Genomic DNA, 23033 nt, shown 5'->3' with positions numbered 1-23033 from the left:
CACTGTGGCCTTGCTTGCACTGCCCCTCCAGTCTGGAGTGCCCTTAACCTTATCTGTTACTTTGCTTCATTCCCTCCCCTCTCTTGTCCAGCTCTTAGCACCTCACAAGACCAGAGATTACCTTCTCAGAAGCCTCCTCCGGTCCCTCCAGGCTGGGTTAGGAGCCCCCACTCTCTGTTCTTATTTCCTTGTGGAACTCTTACAAGTCGAGTCAGTCTCTGCCACCATGCTGCAACCCCCTGAGGCAGGAACTGGGCTTTTCATCTCTGTATTCTTGGGGCCAAGCACATCTAGTGAGAACAATTTGGTTGTGCTTGTCAATGAAACCCAGGCTGAGCCCAGCACCTGTGTCAGGACCACATCAGTGTATCATCTCCCTACAACCACTTTTCCACATCCCAGGTAACTGGGATTCCATTCCAGAGTCCAGATAACTGGACAGAGCTCCCATTGGATTCTGGCTTTGTATATAGTTGGGCTCTCTGTTGACATATCATGCCATTTCCCCATTATAATTACTATGCAAGCTCTATGTGTTTCTTAAGCTTCCAGTGTTTGATACATAAACTTCATCTGCTCTCATGTGAAAACAATACCATCTGTTCACTAGGTGGAAATTATGGATAGGTTTTACTGCAGAGCAGCCCAGATATACTTCCATGGGATTCTAGAGACAAACAATATTAGGACTGGAAAAATTTAGGTGCTTACTTTTGTGTGATTTTTTGCCATTTCTTAGATTTTATATTTCAGAATTTTCCTCTCAGATTATGTCAGAGGAACTTATGTTCCTATCAAGATTCCAATGGAATTCTTCACAGAAAGAGTAAAAAACAATTCTAAAATTCATACAGAACCATGGAAGACTCCAAATAGCCAAGACAATTCTGAAAAAGAAAAAACAAAGCCAGAGGCATCAGACTACTTATTTAAAATATTATAAAGTTATAATAATAAAAAACACCATGACGTTGTCATAAAATCAGGGACATAAACCAATAAAAAAGAATAGAGATCTGAGAAGTAAACCTAATCTTATATGGGCAACTAATTTTCAACAAAAACACCAAAAAGATGCAATGGGGAAAAGGCAATCTCTTCAATTAATGGTGTTAGGAAAATTGGGTTTCACATGCATAAGATTGAAATTGGACCCTTAGGCCACACACAAAAAATAAAAATGATAATTCAAAATGGACAAAAGATCTAAACAATAAGAACTGAAACCATCAGACTCCTGGAAGAAAATATTGGCGGAAAAGCTCCTTGACGTTGGTCTTTAATTTTTTTGGTGGGGCGGGTACTGTGGATTGAATTCAGGACCTTGTGCTTGTCAGACAGGTCCACTGGCACTGAGCTATACCACTGGCCCTTAAGTTTTTTGTATATAACATCAAAAGTTAAGGCTGTAACAGCAAGAACACATAAACAAAACTACATCAAGTGTAAAATCTTCCCAACAAAGAAAACAAACAGGGCCGGGGATTTAGCTCAGTGGCACTGCGCCTGTCTTGTAAGCACAAGGTCCTGAGTTTGATTCCTGGTACCGACAAAAAGAAAACAAACAACAAATTTAAAATGAACTTTTCTCTACATGTCGGGAAAATATATTTGTGAACAATATATCTGATAAGGGGTTAATATCTAATATATGTAAAGAACTCACACAATTCAATGAAAGTAAAATAGCAAAGGACTTGAATAGATATTTCTCCAGAGAAGACATCAAAATGCCCAGTAGATATATGAAAAAGGTGCTCAATATCACTAATCATCTATGATGACTAATAAATTACAACTACAATGAGATATTATCACAGGCCTGTTAGGATGCTTATTATCAAAAAGATAAGTAATAACAAGTGTTGGAAAGCATATCTAGGAAAGGGAACTCTTGCACAGTGTTGATGAGAAGCAGCCATTGTGGGAATATAAATACAGAGGTTCCTTAAAAAATTAAAAATAGAACTACCATGTGATACAACAATCTCTCTTACAGGTTTACACCCAAATGAAATCAAATCACTACCTTATAAAGATATCTTCACTTTTATATCCTTTGTAGTATTATCACAGTAACTAAAATATGGAAACAACCTACACATAAAGACCCATCAATGAACAAAGAGGTAAAGAAATCATGATATGTGCATGCACACACACAAATATTACTCAACCTTAATGAAGAAGACCTGCCACTTGCAATGATTCGGTTGAACCTGGAGGACATTATACCAAGTGAAATAAGACAGACCCAGAAAGAAAAATACCACATAATCTCATATGTACAATCTAATAAAAAATAGTCAAATACACAAAGATAGAGAATAAAACAATGGTTTCCAGGACCAGGATGGGGGAAGGGAGGAAAAATGGGAAAATGTAGGGCAAAGGATGTAAAGTATCAGATACATAGGATTAATAAGTCTAGAGATCTAACATACATGAAGACTATAGTTAATAATATTGTATTTAAGAGTTTTACTAAAAGAGTTGATTTTAAATGCTCTTGCCACACACAAAAAAACTGGGTAGTTATGTGAGATGATGGGTATGTTAATTTACTTGACTGTAGTAACCATTTCACTATGTATATCAAATCATGATGTTGAGGTGGGGGCTGTGGTCAGTGGTAGAGCACTTGCCTTCTATGTATGAGGCCCTGGGATTGATCCCCAACACCACAAAGAAATACACAAAAACTTTAAATATATTTCTTTCTTTTTTTTGATACCAGGGATTGAACTCAGGACCCTGTGCTTGAGAGTCAGGCATGGTGCCACTGAGCTAAATCCCCAGCCCAAAAACTTTAAATATATGCAATAAACTGCAAAAAAATTAAAAATCATTTATTGAGTACCTATACATCCTTGACACCCATTTGGATACTGTTATAATAGCATTTCAGATATATCTAGGGAATATATTAGAGAACAAAGGAGACAAAACTTTCTACCTTGTCTGACGTTTATTCTTGCTGAAATTGTTGACCTCCTTCAAGGGCTTGTCAATGCCAGGACTGGAGGAGTGTTTAAACCCTGAAGGTGATTTGGACTGCCTTGCAATTTGATTAGTGGTACTTTGAAACATTCCAACAGTATTTGCCTAGGCTAGTGATAAGAAGATTCTTGGCAAAGAGAGTGGTGCACAAGTCACAAAGACATCCAGGACTATAGGAAAGAATGTTCTGGAAAGAAGCCCCCTCCCTGGGGCAAGCCCTATGATGGAAATGTAATATAACTCCAGTTTGGAAGAGGCAAGTGGAGAAGGCTGCTGTCCGGCTCTGCCGTAGAACAGGTGGAGGGTTGGCTGCATCCAGTGGTAGTTCTCACCAGTAGCCAAATTGAGTGACTGAAGGCAGAGTCCTTTAGCAAGACTCCTTTGTGGAAGAAAGGAGCTGTAGTACGAAACCAAAACTGCTAAAAGTAGCCCCAAGAAACTAATATGAAAATGACCATTTTTCATAGATTCAATTCACTTAGATTAGGATGATAAAATTGATTAATTTTTTTGTTTGGTTTGGTTTATTGTCTAGTTAGACACTTAGTATCAGAAATTTTGGAATATTAAAAGACCAAACAAACATTGTAACTGCCTGTGATTTAGGCACTAGTAGTAAACTGCCATTGTTGAACATGTTGGGGAAAAAACAAAACAAAAAAGCTTTGAGGAATATGGAATATAACCCATGTCATTTCAGGAAGTCATTATGCTCATAAGCTTGATAGCCAAGGAATGGTGAAGAAACCAATGATATTTATTTAATCTTAACAAAGGGAATGTACTCTAGTCACTTATACCCATGCCAATTCCCAAGGACTATGGTCATATCTCTCTCATGTTTTGTCACCCCTCCCTTCCTTTGTTTATTAATCCATATCTCAGCCAGCCTTGAAGACCCAGGGGTGGGGGCCATGGGTCAGGGAACTCAGGACAAATCACATGGAATTCCTGACCCATCTATAATTTCTGTTCTCTAGTGAAGATCAACATAGAAGGGAAAAATAAATGCAGGAAGGGCAACTTAGGGAGTTCAGGGAAACCAATGGTGTCAATTGCATGCTCTATGTGCTGTTGTTTTCTCACACCAGTCATAGCAGGGCAATTTCCTCTTGCAATTCCACACTCTCTCCCTATTCCTTTAGTAACGAATACCTGAATGATTTATTTTCCCATCTAAAAAGGTGCTGTATATTTCTCTCAGACCTTAAAATGTTCAAATTATAGGAAAAATGGGGCTCACACATAAAGAAATGAGCCTCTGTTTTGCCATTGACTAGCTATGTAACTTTGGGGAAATCACTTCCCACTTGTCAAAGGAGAGTGTCTCTGTCTTCCAAACCCATCCATTCCCCAGGCAGAGAGCTCTAGGAGCCTGAGGTCATACACCAGTTGGTACCATTCTACAGCACTACCCCCACTGATGCATAAGGACAACCAATTACATGGCGAGTGGTGATGAGGGCTCTGGTGTTTGTAGGAAGCCATCATGTTTGCAGCTTTTCATTGAATAGCTTTCCATTGAATAGTTTTCTTTCCCCCATTGCACACAGATGCCAAAATAAAAATTTCTGACTTCCATCAACAAATTTCCCTGAATAGTATGGTGCAGAAGGCAGTGAGAATCACAGTAAAAAGGGAAAGAAAAGAAAAAGATCAGCACATGTAGAAGGAGAAACAGAGAAGTGACAAGGGGCAATGTGAAGTTCAGATGCCACTGGAAAGGAGAACACCAAGCCATGTCTGGGAAGTCAACTTCATAATCTGGAAGATACAGTATCTCTGTTTTGATGATAATGATATCAGGCTGTCTCTTAAAATGAGAGCCTCAGTTTAGGTCTTGTGAAAAAAAAAAAAAAGTCTGATAAATTAGGCATGGTGGCACCCACCTGTAATCCCAGCACTCCGAGAGGCTAAGGTAGGAGGTCTGAAAATTCAAGCCCAGCCTCAGGAACTTTGTGACCTGTCTCAAAATAAATAATAAAGAAAAGGGCTTGGGATGTAGCTCAGTATAAAAGTCAAGGATTCAATTCCCAGCATTGAGGAAAAAAAGGGGCCTGGTAATTAGTGGTTCTTTGGCAAGCCCAGGTGTCCAAAACTTGTCTGCATTTCAAGAGTTACTCATAGTTGTAAATTTGATGTCCCTTCTCAATCTTAACATATTGGTTAGGTTGAGATCTTTCTAGAAGGTAAAATCTTGGGAAGAAGATGCCAGTTGGTCATAAATGTGGATTTCACAGTCAACTTTGGTAGTAATTGGCACATTACTTAAGTGCAGAAACTCATTTGTAAGATGGGAAGGTTAATAACACTAGACCTGCCTGCTTGGGTGGCAGTGAGGATGAGCTGAGGATCCAGCAGTTGAAGGCCAAAATTGTGCCACCAGAACCAGGTTAACATGTCTCTATCCACCGTCTGTAATGCTTTGTTTGGGTCAATGTGTTCACATGTCAGGTAACAAGCAGAGTGATCATATCAAAGGTGGTGCTGCTGTCTCTATATCTATCATCAAGAAACCAGGTTGCAAGGCAAGGATCTCATTTCAGTACTTGCTTCAAGTTTCAAGAAACCAGCCCTACAGCTTCCTTCTTCAGCATTGACCCTGGCACCCACCAGGCCTTGGGCTCACCCTACCTGGCACATACACAGCCCCCAGAAGAATCTCCACAGCCACTGACAATGTTCCTGCTGCACTTGTTCTGCTCCATATGTGAATACAACAATCAAGTGGTTTCTTGTGCTTGATGGGAAATTTTCCCAGCACCCAAGACTTATACGTACATGGGCTGGGAAAGACTCTTCTGGGTCTTAAGTGCTTATTATTTCAATATTTGGATCACGTGTGGCTCTTTCTGCCAAGTGTCCAAAGACAGGACAGTAAATCCTTGTAATTTGGTGCTGGTGGCCCAGGGAGTGAGCCCTTCTGGGGCTGGCGCTGGGGCTGGAGCTGAGTAGCTAGAGGTCACCCTGGGGCTATCACTTCCTTGTCCATGGTCATCAGGCTTGCATTTCCATGTGAATGAGCAAGGGAAGGTTTTCTGAATTTTACAGGCCTTTCATTCTCTTCTTTTCTTTAAAAACTGGACCAGAAACTCCAATCCTTTCAGCCTTTTTCCTCTCCCCAGAGTTCCCTGATGCACACTGCTGCTAATGGGGCTTTGGGCTCTGCCAACTCAAGAGGAGAAACAGGCCAGTGCATCTGTGCCTAATGAGGAGCTCTGAATAGAAATGAGAATTGAACATGCATTGAAAATGCTCAGTCCTCAGTCAATTGTCCTTCCTCCTCCCCTTGCATCTCAAGGTCCTTGAGCCCAGTGCCAACAGAAGGTGACCTGCCAAACTGATACCCTGTGTTGATTGGGGAAAGGCACTCAAATAGGATCCAGAAGCACATTCTGAACTTATTTTCTCTCTGTGCATTCTCTGCCAAAGCAGGGACTGAAGAGTGAGGCAAGTGGGAATGGGAACAGACTCTGCATGACTGAGCAGAATAAAAATTCTGGGTGACAGCCTGAAGACCTGTCATTATGAAGTTCACTTTACTCTGGGAAGAGATTGGGAACTTTTATCAGCATTTTTAGTGAAGAAAAGGGAACGGGAAGGGAGAAGATAGTAGAGAAAACATGAACTGCCAAGTCAGGAGGCAAGGAGCAGCCTCACTACAGGAGCTTGGATAAAGTTCTGAGCTTTAGCTCCCTTGAAGGATATAAAATGGGGGTAATGATACATGCTTTACTAGATCCCAAACCCACTGGGACACTTCATGAGATGCTGTCTAGGAAGGGCTTTGTACACTAGAGGCCTATCAAATGTGAGGAAATAAATTAATGAAATTTTAGGTAAATAAATTAATGAAATTTTAGGTAAATAAATTAGTGAAATCTGGAAGTGGTAAGGCTAACCAAACAGCTAGTCTATGGACCACACAGGCAGAAGAGTGGGTTCAGCTAATCAAATCAACATTCAATAGTAACAGGCCACTACTTAGAACTGAATGAAGCAGTTCCAGTGCTGTTCAGGAGCATATAAACAAAGGAATATTGTACATTTTTAAACTATAATATTTTATACATCAGTCTCTTATGATTTTGATTCATATGAACATTTCCCTCTGAGTCCAATTTGGGGCACTGAGAGGACCAAAACTCAATATGATGAGATTCCCAAAGATCTGTTAATTTGTAAGACTGTTTCTGGGCATCCAATTAACTTCCCTGAGACTACATTACTTTTAAATGACAACATCTTCTTTGATAGTGTAAGGTTTGGCTTCAACCAGGCTTAGTGTAGAGGAATGGAAAGGGAGATAGATTTCAAAAAGCACACCACGCACCCCCCCACCCCCCCAACCCCGTTGAAATGAGAAGACACATAAACAAGTCTCAAAACCAGACTTCCAGATCACCTAAAACAACTCCAAAGGGAAACAAGGAGATGGAACAATCTGATACTCAACCACTTGGACTCCCTGAACTGGCAACAAAAGGATCTGGAAAAAATGAAATCAGAAATAATTTCTCATATAACAGCAGAGATTGTGCCCATAGTGCAAGATATGATTACCAAACCAGCACTCCAAAAAATTTTAGACAATATCCTAGGAAAAGACAATGAGGATCACAACCCCAGGAAGTCCAGCAGAATGAATCCATCAGGCACATTGTGTTTCAACTTGCCAAAGATTAAAACTAGATCTATATCTCTCACCATGCACTAAACTAAAATCAAAGTGGATTAAAGATTTAAATATTAAAACAGAAACACTCGGGGCAGGGGATTTAGCTCAGTGGTTCCACCGCCTGCCTTGCAAGCAGAAGGATCTGAGTTCGATCCCCGGTACCAAAAAAAAAAAAAACAGAAACACTCAACCAGCTAGAATAGAGGTTAGGTAGAACTCTGGAAGACATTGGTGTAGGAAAAGATTTTATGAACAAAACCTCAGTTGCTCATGAACTAACACAAACAATCAACAAGTGGGATCTCTTCTTATTAAAAAGCTTCTAAAAATAAAAATAATAATAAAAATAATAAAGCTTCTGCACAGCAAAAGAAACCACCAACAGTGTGAAGAGACAACCCACAATGTGGGAAAAAATCTTCACCTGTTGTTCCTCAGATAAAGGTCTACTATCTGGAATCTATAAAGAATTTTAAAAAATCAAACCTCCCAAATTTAAAGACCCAATCCAAAAATGGGCAGCTGAAATGAACAGACATTTCTCAGACAAAGAAGTAGAAATAGCAAAGAAACATATGAAAAAATGTTCACTATCACTGGTCATTCCAGAGATGGAAATGAAAACAATGCTGAGATTCTACCTCACCCCAGAAAGAATGGCTGCAATCATGGAATCAACCAACAACAAATGCTGGCTGGGCTGGGCTCCACTGCTGGTAGGAGTGTAGACTGGTACAACCACTGTGGAAATCAGTATGGAGATACCTCAAAGAACTAGGACTGGAAGTCGCATTTGACCCCACTATTGCACTGCTGGGGATCTTCCCCAAAGAGTTAAAAGAATCATACCACAGTGATATACATGCACCCATCTTCATAGCAGCACAATTTGTAATAGCTAAAACTTGGAAGCAGCCCAACTGACCATCAATTGGAAACTGGATAAAGAAAATGTGTTTTTTTTAATAAAATGAAGTACTACTTAGCCATAAAAAATGAGAAATTAGAGACATTTATTGAAAAATGCATGCACATTGAGGTGATACTCTTAAGTGAAATAAATAGCACACACATGTGTAAATACCAAATAGTTTCTCTAGTGTGAGAAACAAAGTCTAAGGACTAAAAGGTATAATAGATAATGTGAAATAGGAAGAAAAGGGGCAAAGGGGAAGAGGAAGGGGGAGGCGGAGGAGAAAGGAAAGGGGAATGGAATTAATATGAAAAAATGGAAACAAAGTCTTTGTAAATAGGGAGGGATGGAGGGATTAAAGAGAGGGCAGGGGAATGGGGAAAAAATAAGAACCAAGAGAGATTATGTAAAGGTGCAAATTTCCAATGATGAATGTCATTATATTGTATACCTAAAATGAATCAATAAAATTAATTTTTAAAAAATCTCCAAGTCCTAGTTCTAATGTTTTGGGCTGGGGGTGAGGAAGAATGTTCCTATTGACAATTATTTAAGGGGTATAAAGTTAGCATAAGATTGACAAGGACCATGTGCATGGTATGCTTCCTTTCTCCTGTACTCATGAAGATGTCACTAATAAATGTAAGCATTTTTTTTCTCTTTAGTCCACTTCTCAAACCAAAACATAAGAGGACCCACTTCAGTATGTCAGAGCAAGTATAGGAAATGTCACCTTGGATCTTATGACTAGAGGAAATAGTTCACTAAATCTTCATTGGCCAGTTGTTGGTTGTAACCTCAGGCAAGTTAGTTTAGACAAATCCTTGATGATGAGGAGAAAAAAAGGGCAACTGACCTTCTTTTGCATCTATTCTCCAATAACAACCACAGTAAAACAACAGTTTGTCACATTCCCTAGGTGACTACATTTCCTATCTCATCAATGGAAAAGAAGAAAGAAAATTTTAATTTTTGGTGTAAATAGAAGCTGGTGAGAATCTCAAATTATACAGGAATATTTACTTTCTTGACCCAATTGTTCTCCTAAGGTTGACACTCAGGAAGTTATTGCATGCTTCTGTATAGTAATGATAATTTTTCATCCTGTCTCTGTATACACATCTCTACCAGTGTTTATCAGCTAAACTAAACCAGAAGCTTGGAGGGTCTGCCATACACTCCTACTAAAAAAAGTGGCCCCAGACTTTTCTTTCTGTCTGAATTGCTAGTTTATATCATCAACACTGGCACAACAAATTACAACAGAAATTAAGCCCAGTCAAGGCAATTGAAAATAGGATGAGTGTAGAGTACACTGCCTTCTGTGTTGCCTTGGGAAAAACTTTCTGTAGGTGTAATCCTCCATGTGGGACTGTGACAATGCAATCACATCTCTGCCAGGAGCATGCAAGGTGCTCCCAAAGAAGGAGGGTCACAGAAGGCTTTGTAGTAACCTGAACCGTGTCAAAAGAGTCCATTGCTTCCTAGGGCCAACCTAAGCTTCCTTTCAACCCACTCTGAAAACCCCAGACTCGGATGTGGAACCCAGAGTGCATGAAACTGCTGAGCACTTGGTCCATCACCTTACTTCCCTGTGAATTCCAGCAATCAGCCTCCACCACTTAGCATAATCTGGGTGTGGCTCGCTCTTGTAGCCCAACAGAGCCTGATTAATATAATACTTGTTGAGAAATTCAGAGCAATCAAAGATTTCAAAAGTATTTGAAATGGCATTAGAAAGCTGTAAATGGTAATTCCACTCTACAAAAGGCATCCAAAATTGCAAATGTCATCTAAATTAAACATTTGGAAAATCAAGAAATATATATGTGGTTGGGGGGGATGTATTACACAATATTCCATAAATGAAACTATTTGGTGTTTCATCATGTGGAGTTAGAAGAATGAACAAAGGTATTTTAGGACAACATGAACATATGGCACATATAGTATTTTCTTTATATTGGGGCACCTTGGTTAGGCCTTTGATGATTTATGCCTTATCTTGCAATACAAATGAAATTCCTGGTTCACAGGATTCTAGTCTATATATCCTACATGCCAAAACAAATCCATCATCCTTTACAACTACTTTCATATCACTTCTTTGCCTAAAATCTCTGTGGCTCCTATTTCTTATGGTGTGTCCTTTGTAATTCTCTCTCTGAATTATCAAGAATTATATCATCCAGCACTATTCCCTTTCTGCCCTACTCTCTTCTATTGCAGTTTAACAATCCCTTTATGAAGATGTTCTGCTCATCACCACATCTCTGGCCTCACTCTGCTTGCTTCCTTCCCTTGGCATAGGGTTCCCATTCATCAGATGTAAAGAGTAACACACGTACCGCCTCCCACATGAAGCCTTCCCTGGTCACCTTCAGCTCTCACCAGTCTGTTCTCCAGGAACTTCACAGAGCTGATCATTTTACCTCACAACTCTACCCTGTCTCATAGAGTCACTGCTTCTGCTTGGGCCAATTTTTACTCCTGGGCTAGTAATTAATGCCTTTTCAGTACAAGAAAGCTATTTTCTTGTTGACATTTAATAAATATCCTGAATGTTACCTTTCTACTCCAGCGGTGGCTTCAGAATGCAGGACTACATTAGGAATATTTTTTTTACTAAACAGGAAATGAAAAGGTATGTATATTTTAATCTCCTGTGGTCAGTATCCAGTAAGAAAATTAAAAACTGGTAAGACAGTTCTTACAACCAGAAGGACTGTTAACACCACTGCTATTAACTATAAATGGGATTTGTTACAAAAGTACACAGCAAAAATGGTGCCATTAGAAAATAGGAATTTCAAGAAGCCACATACAGTATTAGGAATCAAACTGTGTACTAGAAAAAAACACATTAACTGAGAGTGGACAGCTGTTCTAGGCTTTCCTAGACCTGCAATTCAATAGCTGTCTGCCTTTGGTCAAAACCCTTCTGTAAACCTTAATTATTCTGTCTGGTAACAGCACATGAGCTCTAAGGATCTCTGAGGTTGGTTTTAGTATTGAAATTTTAGTGTTGCCATACCCGGGTGATTTCACACTAAGTTACAAGGAAACATGGAGAGCTCTTAGAGAAAGACTTAGCCTACTCAGTCTGCTTCAGAACGCTGCCAATCTTCTGTCCTCTGTTATGGCTCTCCCATCTGGCAAGAAAAAAAACAACGGCTTTCCTGGTAACCCAGGGAGAGGCCTGATGTTATCCCCATACTTAGCCATGGTATCATGTTTCCAAACTGTTGCCTACTTCCTATAAAACTTAGCAATTGATTTACTCACTTTTCTTTTTTTTTAAATTTTATTTTATCAGTACATTTTAGGTATACAATATAATGACATTCATCATTGGAAATCTGCACCTTTACATAATCTCTCTTGGTTCTTATTTATCTCCCTTCCCCTGCCCTCCCTTCAACCCTTCCATCCCTCCCTATTTACAAAGACTTTGTTTCCACTTTTTCATTTTACCATATTAATTACATTTCCTTCTTTCCTTTCCCCGACCTCTCCTACTTCCCCTCCCCCTTGCCCCTTTTCTTCCTATTTCACATTATCTATTATACCTTTTAATCCTTATTTACACTTTTAGTTTCTCACACCAGAGAAACTATTCGGTATTTACACATGTGTCCTATTTATTTCACTTAAGAGTATCACCTCAATGTGCATCCATTTTGCAATAAATGTCTCTAATTTCTCATTTTTTATGGCTGAGTAGTACTCCATTTTATTTTTAAAAAAAACACATTTTCTTGATCCAGTCTCAAATTGATGGGCATTTGGGCTGCTCCCAAGTTTTAGCTATTACAAATTGTGTTGCTATGAACATGGGTGCACATATATCACTGTGGTATGATTCTCTTAATTCTTTGGAGAAGATACCCAGCAGGGGAATAGCTGGGTCAAATGGGACTTCCAGTCCTAGTTCTTTGAGGTATCTCCATACTGATTTCCATAGTGGTTGCACCAGTCTACACTCCCACCAGCAGTGGAGCAGGGTTCCTCATTCCCCACAGCCCAGCCAGCATTTGTTGTTGGTTGATTTCATGATAGCAGCCATTCTTTCTAGGGTGAGGTGGAATCTCAGTGTTGTTTTCATTTGCATCTCTTGAATGATCAGTGATGTTGAACATTTTTTCATATTTTTTTTTGCCATTTCTACTTCTTTGTGTGAGAAATGTCTGTTCATTTCAGCTGCCCATTTTTGGATTGGATCTTTAAATTTCTGAGGTCTGATTTTTTTAAGTTCTTTATAGATTCTAGATAGTAGAACTTTGTCTGAAGAAGAGCAGGTGAAGATTTTTTCCCACATTGTGGGCGGTCTCTTCACACTGCTGGTGGTTTCTCTTGCTATGCAGAAGCCTTTTAATAAGAAGAGATCCCACTTGTTGATTGTGCTAGTTCACAGGCAGCTGAGGTTTTGTTCATAAAATGTTTTCCTACACCAATGTCTTCAAGAGTTCTACCTTACCTCTGTTTCAGCCGATTCAGTGTTTCTATTTTAATATTTAGATCTTTAATCCATTTTGATTTCAGTTTAGTGCATGGTGAGAGATATAGGTCTAGTTTTAATCTTTGGCAAGTTGAAGCCCAATTTTTCCAGCACCATTTATTAAAGACGCTATCTTTCCGCCAGTGAGGGTGTTTGGCTTCATTATCAAAGATGAGGTGGGTGAGTGTGTCTGGCGTTGTTTCTGCATCTTCTAATCTGTTCCACTGGTCCTCAAGTCTGTTTCTATGCCAGTACCATGCTGTTTTTATCACAGTGGCCTTGCAGTATAGTTTCAAGTTGGGGGTTGTGATACCCCTTGCCTTGTCTCTGTTACCTAGAATTGCTTTTGTTATTCAGGGTCTCTTCTTGTTTCAAAAGAATTTTTGGATTGTTTTCTCCAGGCCCATGAAGTATGCTGCTGGGATTTCAATTGGGATTGCATTGAATCTATATAGCAATTTTGGAAGTATGGCCATTTTCACTATATTAATCCTTCCTACCCAGGAGCAGGGGATGTCTGTCCATTTTCTGATATCATCTTCATAGTGTCTTTTTAGAGTGCTATAGTTTTCAGAGAAGAGGTCTTTGATTTTTTTCATTAGGTTGATTCCTAGGTATTTCAGTTTTTTGGATGCTATTGTGAAGGAAATTGTTTGCCCTATTTCTCTCTCAGTGAGTCTGTTGTTCATGTAGAGGAAGGCTATTGATTTTTGTGTGTTGACCTTGTATCCAGCTACTTTACTGAATTTGGTTATTTAGTCTAGAAGACTTTTGGTGGGGTTCTTAGGGTTTTCTATACAGGGTATCATGTCATCTGCAAATAATGACAGTTTGACTTCTTCATTTCCTATCTTTATTCCTTTTATTTCTTTCTCTTGTCTAATTGCCATGGCTAATGTTTCCAGAACTATATTGAACAAGAGTGGTGATAGTGGACATCCTTGTCTTGTTCCTGATTTTAGTGTGAAGGATTTTTTTTTGACCATTTAGTATGATATTGGCTGTTGGTTTTTCATAGATGGCTTCTATCAGTTTGAGGTAGAGACCATCTATTCCAATATTTTGTAGGGTTTTTCCATAAATCCATGTTGAATTTTGTCAAATGCTTTTTCTGCATCTATGGAGATAATCATATGATTTTTGTCCTTGGCTCTATTGATATAGTGTATTACATTGATTGATTTTCATATGTTGAACCATCCCTGCATCCCTGGGATGAATCCCACTTGATCAGGGTGTATGATCTTCTTGATGATCTTTTGCATTCTATTTGCCATTATATTATTAAGGATTTTTGCATCTATGTTCACTAGTGAGATTGGCCTATAGTTCTCTTTTTCAGTTGGGTCTTTCTCTGCTTTGGGGATCAAGGTGATGCTTGCTTGCAGGAATAAATTCGGGAGTATTACTTCCCTTTCAATTTCATTGAAGAGTTTAAACAGTAGTGGCAGTAGTTTCCCTCTAAATGTCTTATAGAATTCAGCAGTGAAACCATCAGGACCTGGGCTTTTCTTAGGTGGTAAGTTTTTAATTATGTTTTCAATTTCATTGATATTGGGTTATTTAGAATTTTTATGTCTTGTTCATTCAACTTTGGTAATTCTTATGTATCTAGGAATCTGCCTGTTTCTTCTGTGTTTTCCATCTTATTTGCATTTAGGTTCTTGAAGTAGGTATTGACAATCCTCTGTATTTCTGCTGGGTCTGTTGTAATTTCGCCCTTTTCATTCCTAATTGCATGGATTTGAGCCTTTTCTTTCCTTTTTCCGATAAGTTTAGCTAAAAGTTTGTTAATTTTATTTATTTTTTCAAAGAACAAACTCTCGGCTTCATTGATATTTTGTATCATTCTCTTTGTCTCCATTGCATTGATTTCTGCTCTGATCTTTATAATTTCCTCCCTTTTATGAGCTTTGGGGTTGTCCTGCTCTTCTTTTTCTAGAAGCTTGAGGTTCAGCATCAGGTTGTTTAATTGGGCTCGCTCTCTTTTCCTAATATGCGTACTCACTGCTATGAATTTCCCTCATAAGACTGCATCCATTGTGTCCCATAGATTCCGACATGTTGTATTGTCATTGTCATTTAATTGAAGAAACTATCTGATTTCTTCTTGGATTTCATCTGTGACCCATTGGTTATTCAGTAGTGTGTTGTTCAATTTCCATGTGTTTGTGAAATTTTTGCAATTCCTTTTGCTAATGATCTCCAATTTCATCGCACTATGGTCTGATAATATACAGGGGATAACTTCAATTCGTTTGCCCTTACTTAAACATGTTCTATGAGTGAGTATGTGGTCTATTTTGGAGAACAACCCATGTGCAGCTGAAACGAATGTTTATTCTGATTTTGTGGGCTGGAACACTCTGTAAACATCTGTTAAGTTCATTTGTTCAAGAGTTTGATTGAGTTCTAGTATTTCATTACTTTTTTTTTCTAGTTGATCTATCCATTTGTGCCAGGGGGGTATTGAGGTCCCCCACTACTATTGTATTAGTGCATATACAACTTTTCATGTCTGCTAATATTTTTTTATATAGTTGGGCACAGTAGTGTATGGTGCATAGATATTTATGATTGTCATCTCTTTCTGTTGGATTGTTCCCTTTACAAGGATGTAGTGTCTTTCTCTCTTAATCAGTTTTGGTGTGAAATCCACTTGGTCTTCAAAGAGGATAGCTACTGTTGCTTTTTTTCAGGTTCCTGTCACATGGAGTATTGTTTTCCACCCTTTAACTTTCAGTCTATTAGTTTCTTTTTGAATTAAATGTGTTTCTTGTGTGCAGCATATTGTTGTATTTTGCTTCTTGACCCATTCTGCCAGTCTGTTTCTTTTGATTGGTGAGTTGAGACCTTTACCATTTATGGTTATAACTGATATGTATTGACTTTTCAATGTCATGACTTTTTCTTTTTGTTGGATTCTCCCCCTTTACTTTTAATTTCTTGTTGCTCCCAATGGATTCATTCTGCTGTGTGTGCTTATTGGGATTGTGTTCCTCATTATCTTTTCCTAGGACATTGTCTAAAATTTTTTGTAGTGCTGCTTTGGTATTCATGAAGTTCCTAAGGTGCTGTTTGTTATGAACGTATCTTATTTCTCCATCCATTTTGAAAGATAGTTTTGCAGGGTACATCAATCTGGGTTGGAGGCTGTTTTCCTTTAGGGCTTGGAATATGTCACTACAAGCTCTTCTTGCCTTGATGGTTTGTGTTGAGAAGTCTGTTGTGATTCTGATGGGCTTTCCTTTGTATGTGATTTGTTCCTTTTCTCTCACTGCTTATAGAACTTTGTTCTTCTGTTGGGTTTCTGGAATCTTGTTTGTTTGGTTTTTTTTGTTTTTGTTTTTGTTTGGTACTGGGGATCGAACTCGGGTCCTTGCACTTGTGCAGCAGGCATCAAAACCACTGAGCTAAATCCCTGGCCTGGGTTTCTGGAATCTTAACAATTATATGCCTATGTGTAGATTTTTTTTGATCAAGGCTAGTTAGAGTCCTATATGCCTCACTTATCTGTATGTCAAGTTCTTTTTCTCTGCTTGTGAAGTTTTCTGCCATTACTTCTGTGAACAGATTTTTTATGCCATCTGCACTCTCTCCTATTTCTTTGTTGACTCCGATCAGTCTTATGTTATTCTCTGCACTGTCTAGCAGCTGCTGGATTGATTTCTCATGGTCCCTTACAATTTTGAGGCAATTTTTCTTTTCCTGGTCACTAATTGCAATCTTATCTTCTATATCTGAAATTCTGTCCTCACATTGGCTCATTCTGGTGTGTAGACTTTCAATGGAGTTTTTAATCCTTGGAAATCTGTTTGTATCTGTTTTGTGGATTCCATTTGTTTCCTATGTTGGGATTCCATCATGTTCCTCAGTTCCTCTCTAGATTAATTAATCACGTCTTACACTACTAGCACAATCTCTGCTGTTATCTGTGAAATTATTTCTGATTTCATTTTTTCCAGATCCTCTTTTGTTGCCATTTCAGGGAGTCTAGGTGGTTAAGTATCAGTGTTTCATCACATTTCCCTTTGGGGTTGCTGTAGGTGATCTGGAAGTCTGGTTTTGAGACTTGTTTATGTGTCTTCTCATTTCGACGGCAGGGGGGTTGCTGTTGGTGCCTGCGCAGCTCACCTCCTCTGGGCTGGGAATGGTGGTTCAGTGGCCCAGAAGCCCCTTCCTCTGCACTGGGAGTGGTGATACTTCACTTTTCTTATTTGTGTACTCATTTCTTTTCAATAGTTTAGCTTGAAGTTGAACTCAATTTTGAACTCAGGACCTTGCATCTGTGAGGCAGGTGCAGGGTCCACTGAGGTAAATCCCCAGCCCTCTACATGATAATTCCTAAATAAGGACTGACATTTGAGGCACCTTAATTTCAAACATATCAGGTCCATTCCTAATGAAGATTCACTGACCTACAGTCTAGGCTGACAGTGGGTGATTTGGAGCAATGCAGTTACAGGCCAGGAGTTTCTATGGTAATAACTCAGGAATAGTAAACTTGGGCTTGGGGAAATGGCTAGAAGAGTGTTTGGGCCTCAGGAAGGTACTGTCAATCAATGGACAGCCCTTGACTGATTCCTCTGACATAACAAGGGGCTTGTTTATTGGATAAGGTATTTTTCTTTACTAAAAAATAATAAATCAGGGGCATGAGTCGCTGGACTGGAGCTGAGTTGTGGCCCTGTTTGTGCTTGCTGGAGATCATAAGTAAATTGACAAGCCAATCCTCAAGTTCTTATGGAAATATATGGGCCCCAGAATAAACAAAACAATCTTAAAATAGAGGAAACAAATAAGATGATTTACACTCATTGACTTAAAAACTTACTGCAAAGCTACTGTAATCAAGACAGTGTGGTTCTGGCAAGAGGCTATACCTATGGATCTCTGGAATGGAACTGAGAGTCCAGACATAAAACCCTTCACTGATTGTACAGTCTATTCCACAAGTGGTCCTGGGACAACTGGACAGCGACAGGCAAAAGAATGAAGTTGGGCCCCTAACTGACATCATATGCAAAAATTAAAACACATTATAGATGCACATGTAAGAACCAAATGCAGAAGAAAGCATAAGTGTGAGCTATTTGCTCAGATTATGCAATGCTTTCTTAGATATGAAACCAAATGCATAAATGACAAAAGAAAAACATGATTTGGACTTCATCAAAATTAAAACTTTTATGCTTCAAATGACATCACCAACAAAATGTGAAAAGAACATCGCCAGAATGGGAGAAAATATTTGCAATATATATCCCAATATCCAAAATAAATATCTAAAATATATATATATAAAAAAAATAATAAATCAATTGGAACTAGACTTTCACAAGCAATGAGTCTATTTTCAGATAATTCTTATTGATAATAAAACTGAATGCAACCTTCCTCTCAAGGTGGTGTAGACTCTGCTACAAATTAAGGCCTGGGACCCTCTTCTCCCTCAGACTCTGGGCCTCTTTCCATCCAACAAAACCCTCTACTTCCATGTACCCCCACAGCAATGAATCAGACCTCCTGGGCCTGCTGATGCCATGTGTACAAGCCTGGAATCTGGGATTGATCAGCTGGAACTATTTTTCAAGACACTCTCTCCAGCATGATAGGCTTCTGTTTCTGTGCCGTTTTAGAGCATGATGTTGTGATTCCAGAAACCTAACTTTTCCAAGCTAGACCCGAGGCAAGAATTCTTGGGTTCCTCAAATATATATTTCCTTAAATCCAAGAGGATTTAAACTACAGGACAAAAAAAAATCCTTCATATCAGAACCTCTACTATGTTTTCTCTGTCCTACTCTTCAATAACAAGGAGAAATTTTCTTCCTTTTTAGGGATAGGAATCCCAAGTCATATCTTGCTTGCCAAAATACCATGCCTTAGAGTAACTCTCTGGTGTTGTACTCCTGAGCTGTATTTTTGACAAATGAAAGAAAATTTGGGGGAATTTAGAAAACCCTTAATCTCTCAATAAATCCTGGCTAAGGTAAATTTCTTTCCATGGACCCAAGGCACCTAACTTGAAACTGAAAACTCAGTAATTACTCCCTGCCACATCTACTCAGGCATGGGTTCCTGTCCCTGAACTGTTTGTTACTGTCTGAAACAATTAAGTGCAGGACTTGAGAGTGGTTAGAAACTTTTATGGACCTTTGACAGACTAATTTTTGTGTCTTCAACTTAATAAAAAAATTTTCCTCCATTATAAATGTCTGGTTTAAATGTATTTGTTTCTAATAATTCATTTCATGCTTTTATTGTATTCTATAAAATAGTGCATTATAATTTTTTTAATTGTCCTTAACTACAGATAATCTGAAAAGCACTGTTCTAGGTTGTATCTGAACTTCCCCCTTAAGAAAAGGCATGCCAATGTCTCCACAGATGGAGAAACCACAGGAAAACAGAACTAAGTGTTTCCTAGAATAAAAATGTAGTGGCTTCCTATCTTAAAATAGGTAACTATGCAGCCATCACCTTAATTCTCTCTTTTAAAAGGGTTTTTTTTTTCAATTTTGAGGTAGAGTCTTGCTAAGTTTCCCAGACTAGCCTTGAATTTGAGTCCTTCTGCCTCATGCTCCTGAGTACCTAAGATTACATGTATGTGCCACAGGGCCTGCCACATTAATTTTCTTGAAAAATAAAAATGTACCTTCTATTCTAAGGAAAAAAAGATAAAACTAAGCTTTATACAATAAAAAAAATTCTACCAGATACAATTGCCCTTTGACCTATCTCAGTTGAGTTAGACCTAAATCCTAGTGGATATAAGAGATCAGCACTAAAGTATTATTTGCAGTCTACCCATTATTAAGTGCATTAGCTAGGGATAGATTCAGTTGTAGCAAAATGCGTTTCAACAGTGCAATGGCTTAAATAAGATAATGATAACTTTTTTTTCTATGTATTCATCCTGAACTAAGTAGTCTAGGATCAGAGGATGGCTCTGAGATGTTTCAACATGTGGGTCCTGTCATAGGATCCAAAGAAAGTTATGCATTTTTCACAGTCTCTCAGTCAGTGAAAAGGAAAAGTTTATGAGGAGGTGCACACCCAAATAATTCCTCTAAGGGCAAGACAAGTAGTCTTCTGCTAGATGAAAAATTGTTCTGTTAAAATCCCATTTCTATTATTGATGGGAAAAAATAGTCTTCCAAGTACAGAATCTCAACAAGCTGAATTTTTTTACAAATCTTGAGATTTCCTGAACTAGTCAATGTGTGGCACTTAAAATTATATAGTTAGATACTTAAATAATTATCATTTTTCTGGAGGTTTCTAAATTAAGTGCATGTTTTTATTATATATATAATTTTATAACTTATTAAAAACTTTCACAAATATTGTGATCATGACAAATGGCAAGGTTGATGATTCATTTTGTAAAAAGAAAATAAAACTATAATTTATACATTGAAGCTTCAAGAGTATATATAAAATCTGAGCAATCTTTAACCAATAAATAAATTAAGTCTGTAATTAAAAAACCTTTCTACAAAGAAAATCCTAGTCAAAGATTGCTTCACTGGAAAGTTCAGCCAAATAGTCAAGGGATAAATAACTTCAATCTTACACAAACTATCTAGATATAATGTATAAACAGGCACTGTGAGGGAAAGGTATCCTAGGCAGAAACAGCATGTGTAGGGACACAAAGGTAGAAAAGAGTACAGTGATTTGGAGGAATGAATTGTGCAGTACAACTGGGGCTTAGGAGCTATATAGGAAGGTCAGAAGATGAGGCTAGAAAGTAAGGCGGAGGAGGCCAGGGAATTTATTTTTGTTCTATAAACAATTAGGATCCATTTATAAGGTCAAATAAGATCTGAATTTACCTATAATGAAGGTCTGTGGTGCTAGATGACCCTGAGATAGTATTTGCTTTTCATGAAGGAAATAAACATGTCTATAGAATAAAACTTAACAGTACCAACTGAAAATATTTTGCTAATATCCTAGAAAGTAGGAAATTTCAACTATCTCTACCAGTGCCTTTGAAAGGAGTCCTAATCACAAATCTCTTCAAAGACTCATAAGCCTGCACCTGAAATGGCAGGTATGCTGACCACAAGCTGCCTTACATCTGGGCCCAGGTGTTACTCTTTATGATAGTAATAGCTAATATTTATTGAGCAGTCTGTGCCAGATACAATGCTAAGCACTTGACATGAAATATCTTGATTAATCCTCACAGTAATTCTGGGGTGCTGTGATCTGCCTGCAGTTTACTGCTGAAAAACAAGCCTGAAATTGGTTAGCACCTTGCTCAATATCACTGTGCTACTAAGTAGTAGAAAGAAGACTTGAACTTTCATCCGACTACAGCATCCATGCTCTTGGCTACTGAGCTGTCAGACCCAGAGCAGATGTCATTACTGGTCAATACACTCTCATTCATGCAACCTGGGCTGGGCCCCCCAAATTCTTTTAGTACAGTGCTCTAAGAAGCTACTGTAGGTTGATTAGAATTGGTCATGAAACGAGACTAATTGCTGTCCTTGCAATGTTATACCCTAGTGAAGTCATCTCAGCTGCAGCCTTGGTTTCTGATTCAACATAAGTAATGTGCACGCTGACTTGCCACCATAGGTTGTATTCTAGCATCTTTACTTGGACTTTGTATATTAGAAGACTACTTCTAGCCTACTTTCCCAAGCTGACCCACATTGGTCATTTTGTTGGTGTGGAAAAACTACAGAAGTCATTCAAACCACCCATAAAAGCTGTCAGTATGAATTTAATGTCTATACTGAATGACTATAATGAATGACTTTGAGGAGAAAATTGCAGAATGATGCTATGCCCCTGTGCTACACCATCCACATATATGGATTGATTTAATTAATGCAGAAGCTAGAGGCATGGTTGAAGAATTAGAGTTGATCTGGATTTCAGGAAATATTAGATGAGTGTATTAGTAGGTATTTCCTATAACACATTAAAGACACTTCATCATTCTGTACAAAGAATGATGAGGAGCTCTTCTGGGCAGATTGTTCCATCTTAGAGCAACTGTTGTTCCTTTTATCTCCAAACTCTATGGCAAACACAGTTTGTCACTAAGTATTTACAATTCATGAACAGTGTGGCTAGAAATAATTCAGAATGGAAAATGGTGAGTTCAAGGTGGGGAAAGAGGAGGGGTCCCTTTGAAGTAAGGGAAAAGCTGGAATGACCCATGCAGCTTTGGATCCAGTCCTGGGTAGGGCAGCTGAGTGATCCAGGAACAGGGTAAGTACAGGTGTAAGTCAAATCCAGGAACTGAGGGGGTTGGGTAGGCAGAAGTTGGTACTGGAAGCTCTGCCAATAGGCTAGAAACAACCATGGCTGAAATGTGAACACCAGATGCTGGTCTTGGGGAGGAATAATGGCAGAGGTTAAGTGAGGTACCAGGTTAGATGCTCAAGATTGGTCTCCCTAGAGAAAGCGATGACTAGAGCAAATTCAGCAATTATCTCAGGTCAAAACCCAAGCATGAAAACTGGGACAATATGTGGGAGTACAGGGAGGCCAAGGGAAGTTAAAATAATTTAAAAGTAGCTTAGGCATCCAGATCCTGGGACACTGGCTCCTAGGAAGAGCTGATCAAGAAATAGGCCCCTTTTGGAGTGGTGACGGGAAAGAGAACAGACATATGTTCTAAATTTGTCAGATGCATGGTGCTTAAATACCCCATCTCTTGCATTCTCCAGATACCTTCAGAGACATTAAGACTGACCCAAGATCACAATTTCTAAGTGATATGGCCAAGATCCAAACTCATATATGGCTCAAAAACCTTAGCTGTCTCTACCTGTCAAATTGTTTCTAGAAGAATCTGGCCACCTGCAGCTGAGAAAGACGGAGGCAACAGACACTGAAGACCCAAGAAAGGGATCTGATTCTCTCATTATCTCAGTGGATTCAAATCTGTCCGGGATTAGAGTCTCTGAGAATGT

General features: G+C 38.7%; 1 long non-coding RNA gene across 8 annotated transcripts in view; it reads left to right on the top strand.

Moving 5' to 3' along the window:
* LOC106010086 (uncharacterized) overlaps positions 1–23033 on the top strand; it is a 133914-nt gene that overhangs the window by 33787 nt on the left and 77094 nt on the right. The gene's annotated exons all lie outside the window — the stretch shown is intronic.

The sequence above is a fragment of the Heterocephalus glaber genome, unplaced genomic scaffold (genome assembly GCF_053883595.1).
Source record: "Heterocephalus glaber isolate CG9 unplaced genomic scaffold, H.glaber_assembly_v1.0 deba00001600, whole genome shotgun sequence".
In the NCBI taxonomy this organism is placed as follows: Eukaryota; Metazoa; Chordata; class Mammalia; order Rodentia; family Bathyergidae; genus Heterocephalus; species Heterocephalus glaber.
The sequence above is the reverse complement of the archived record's forward strand: the minus strand, read 5'-3'. Positions and strand labels throughout refer to the sequence as shown.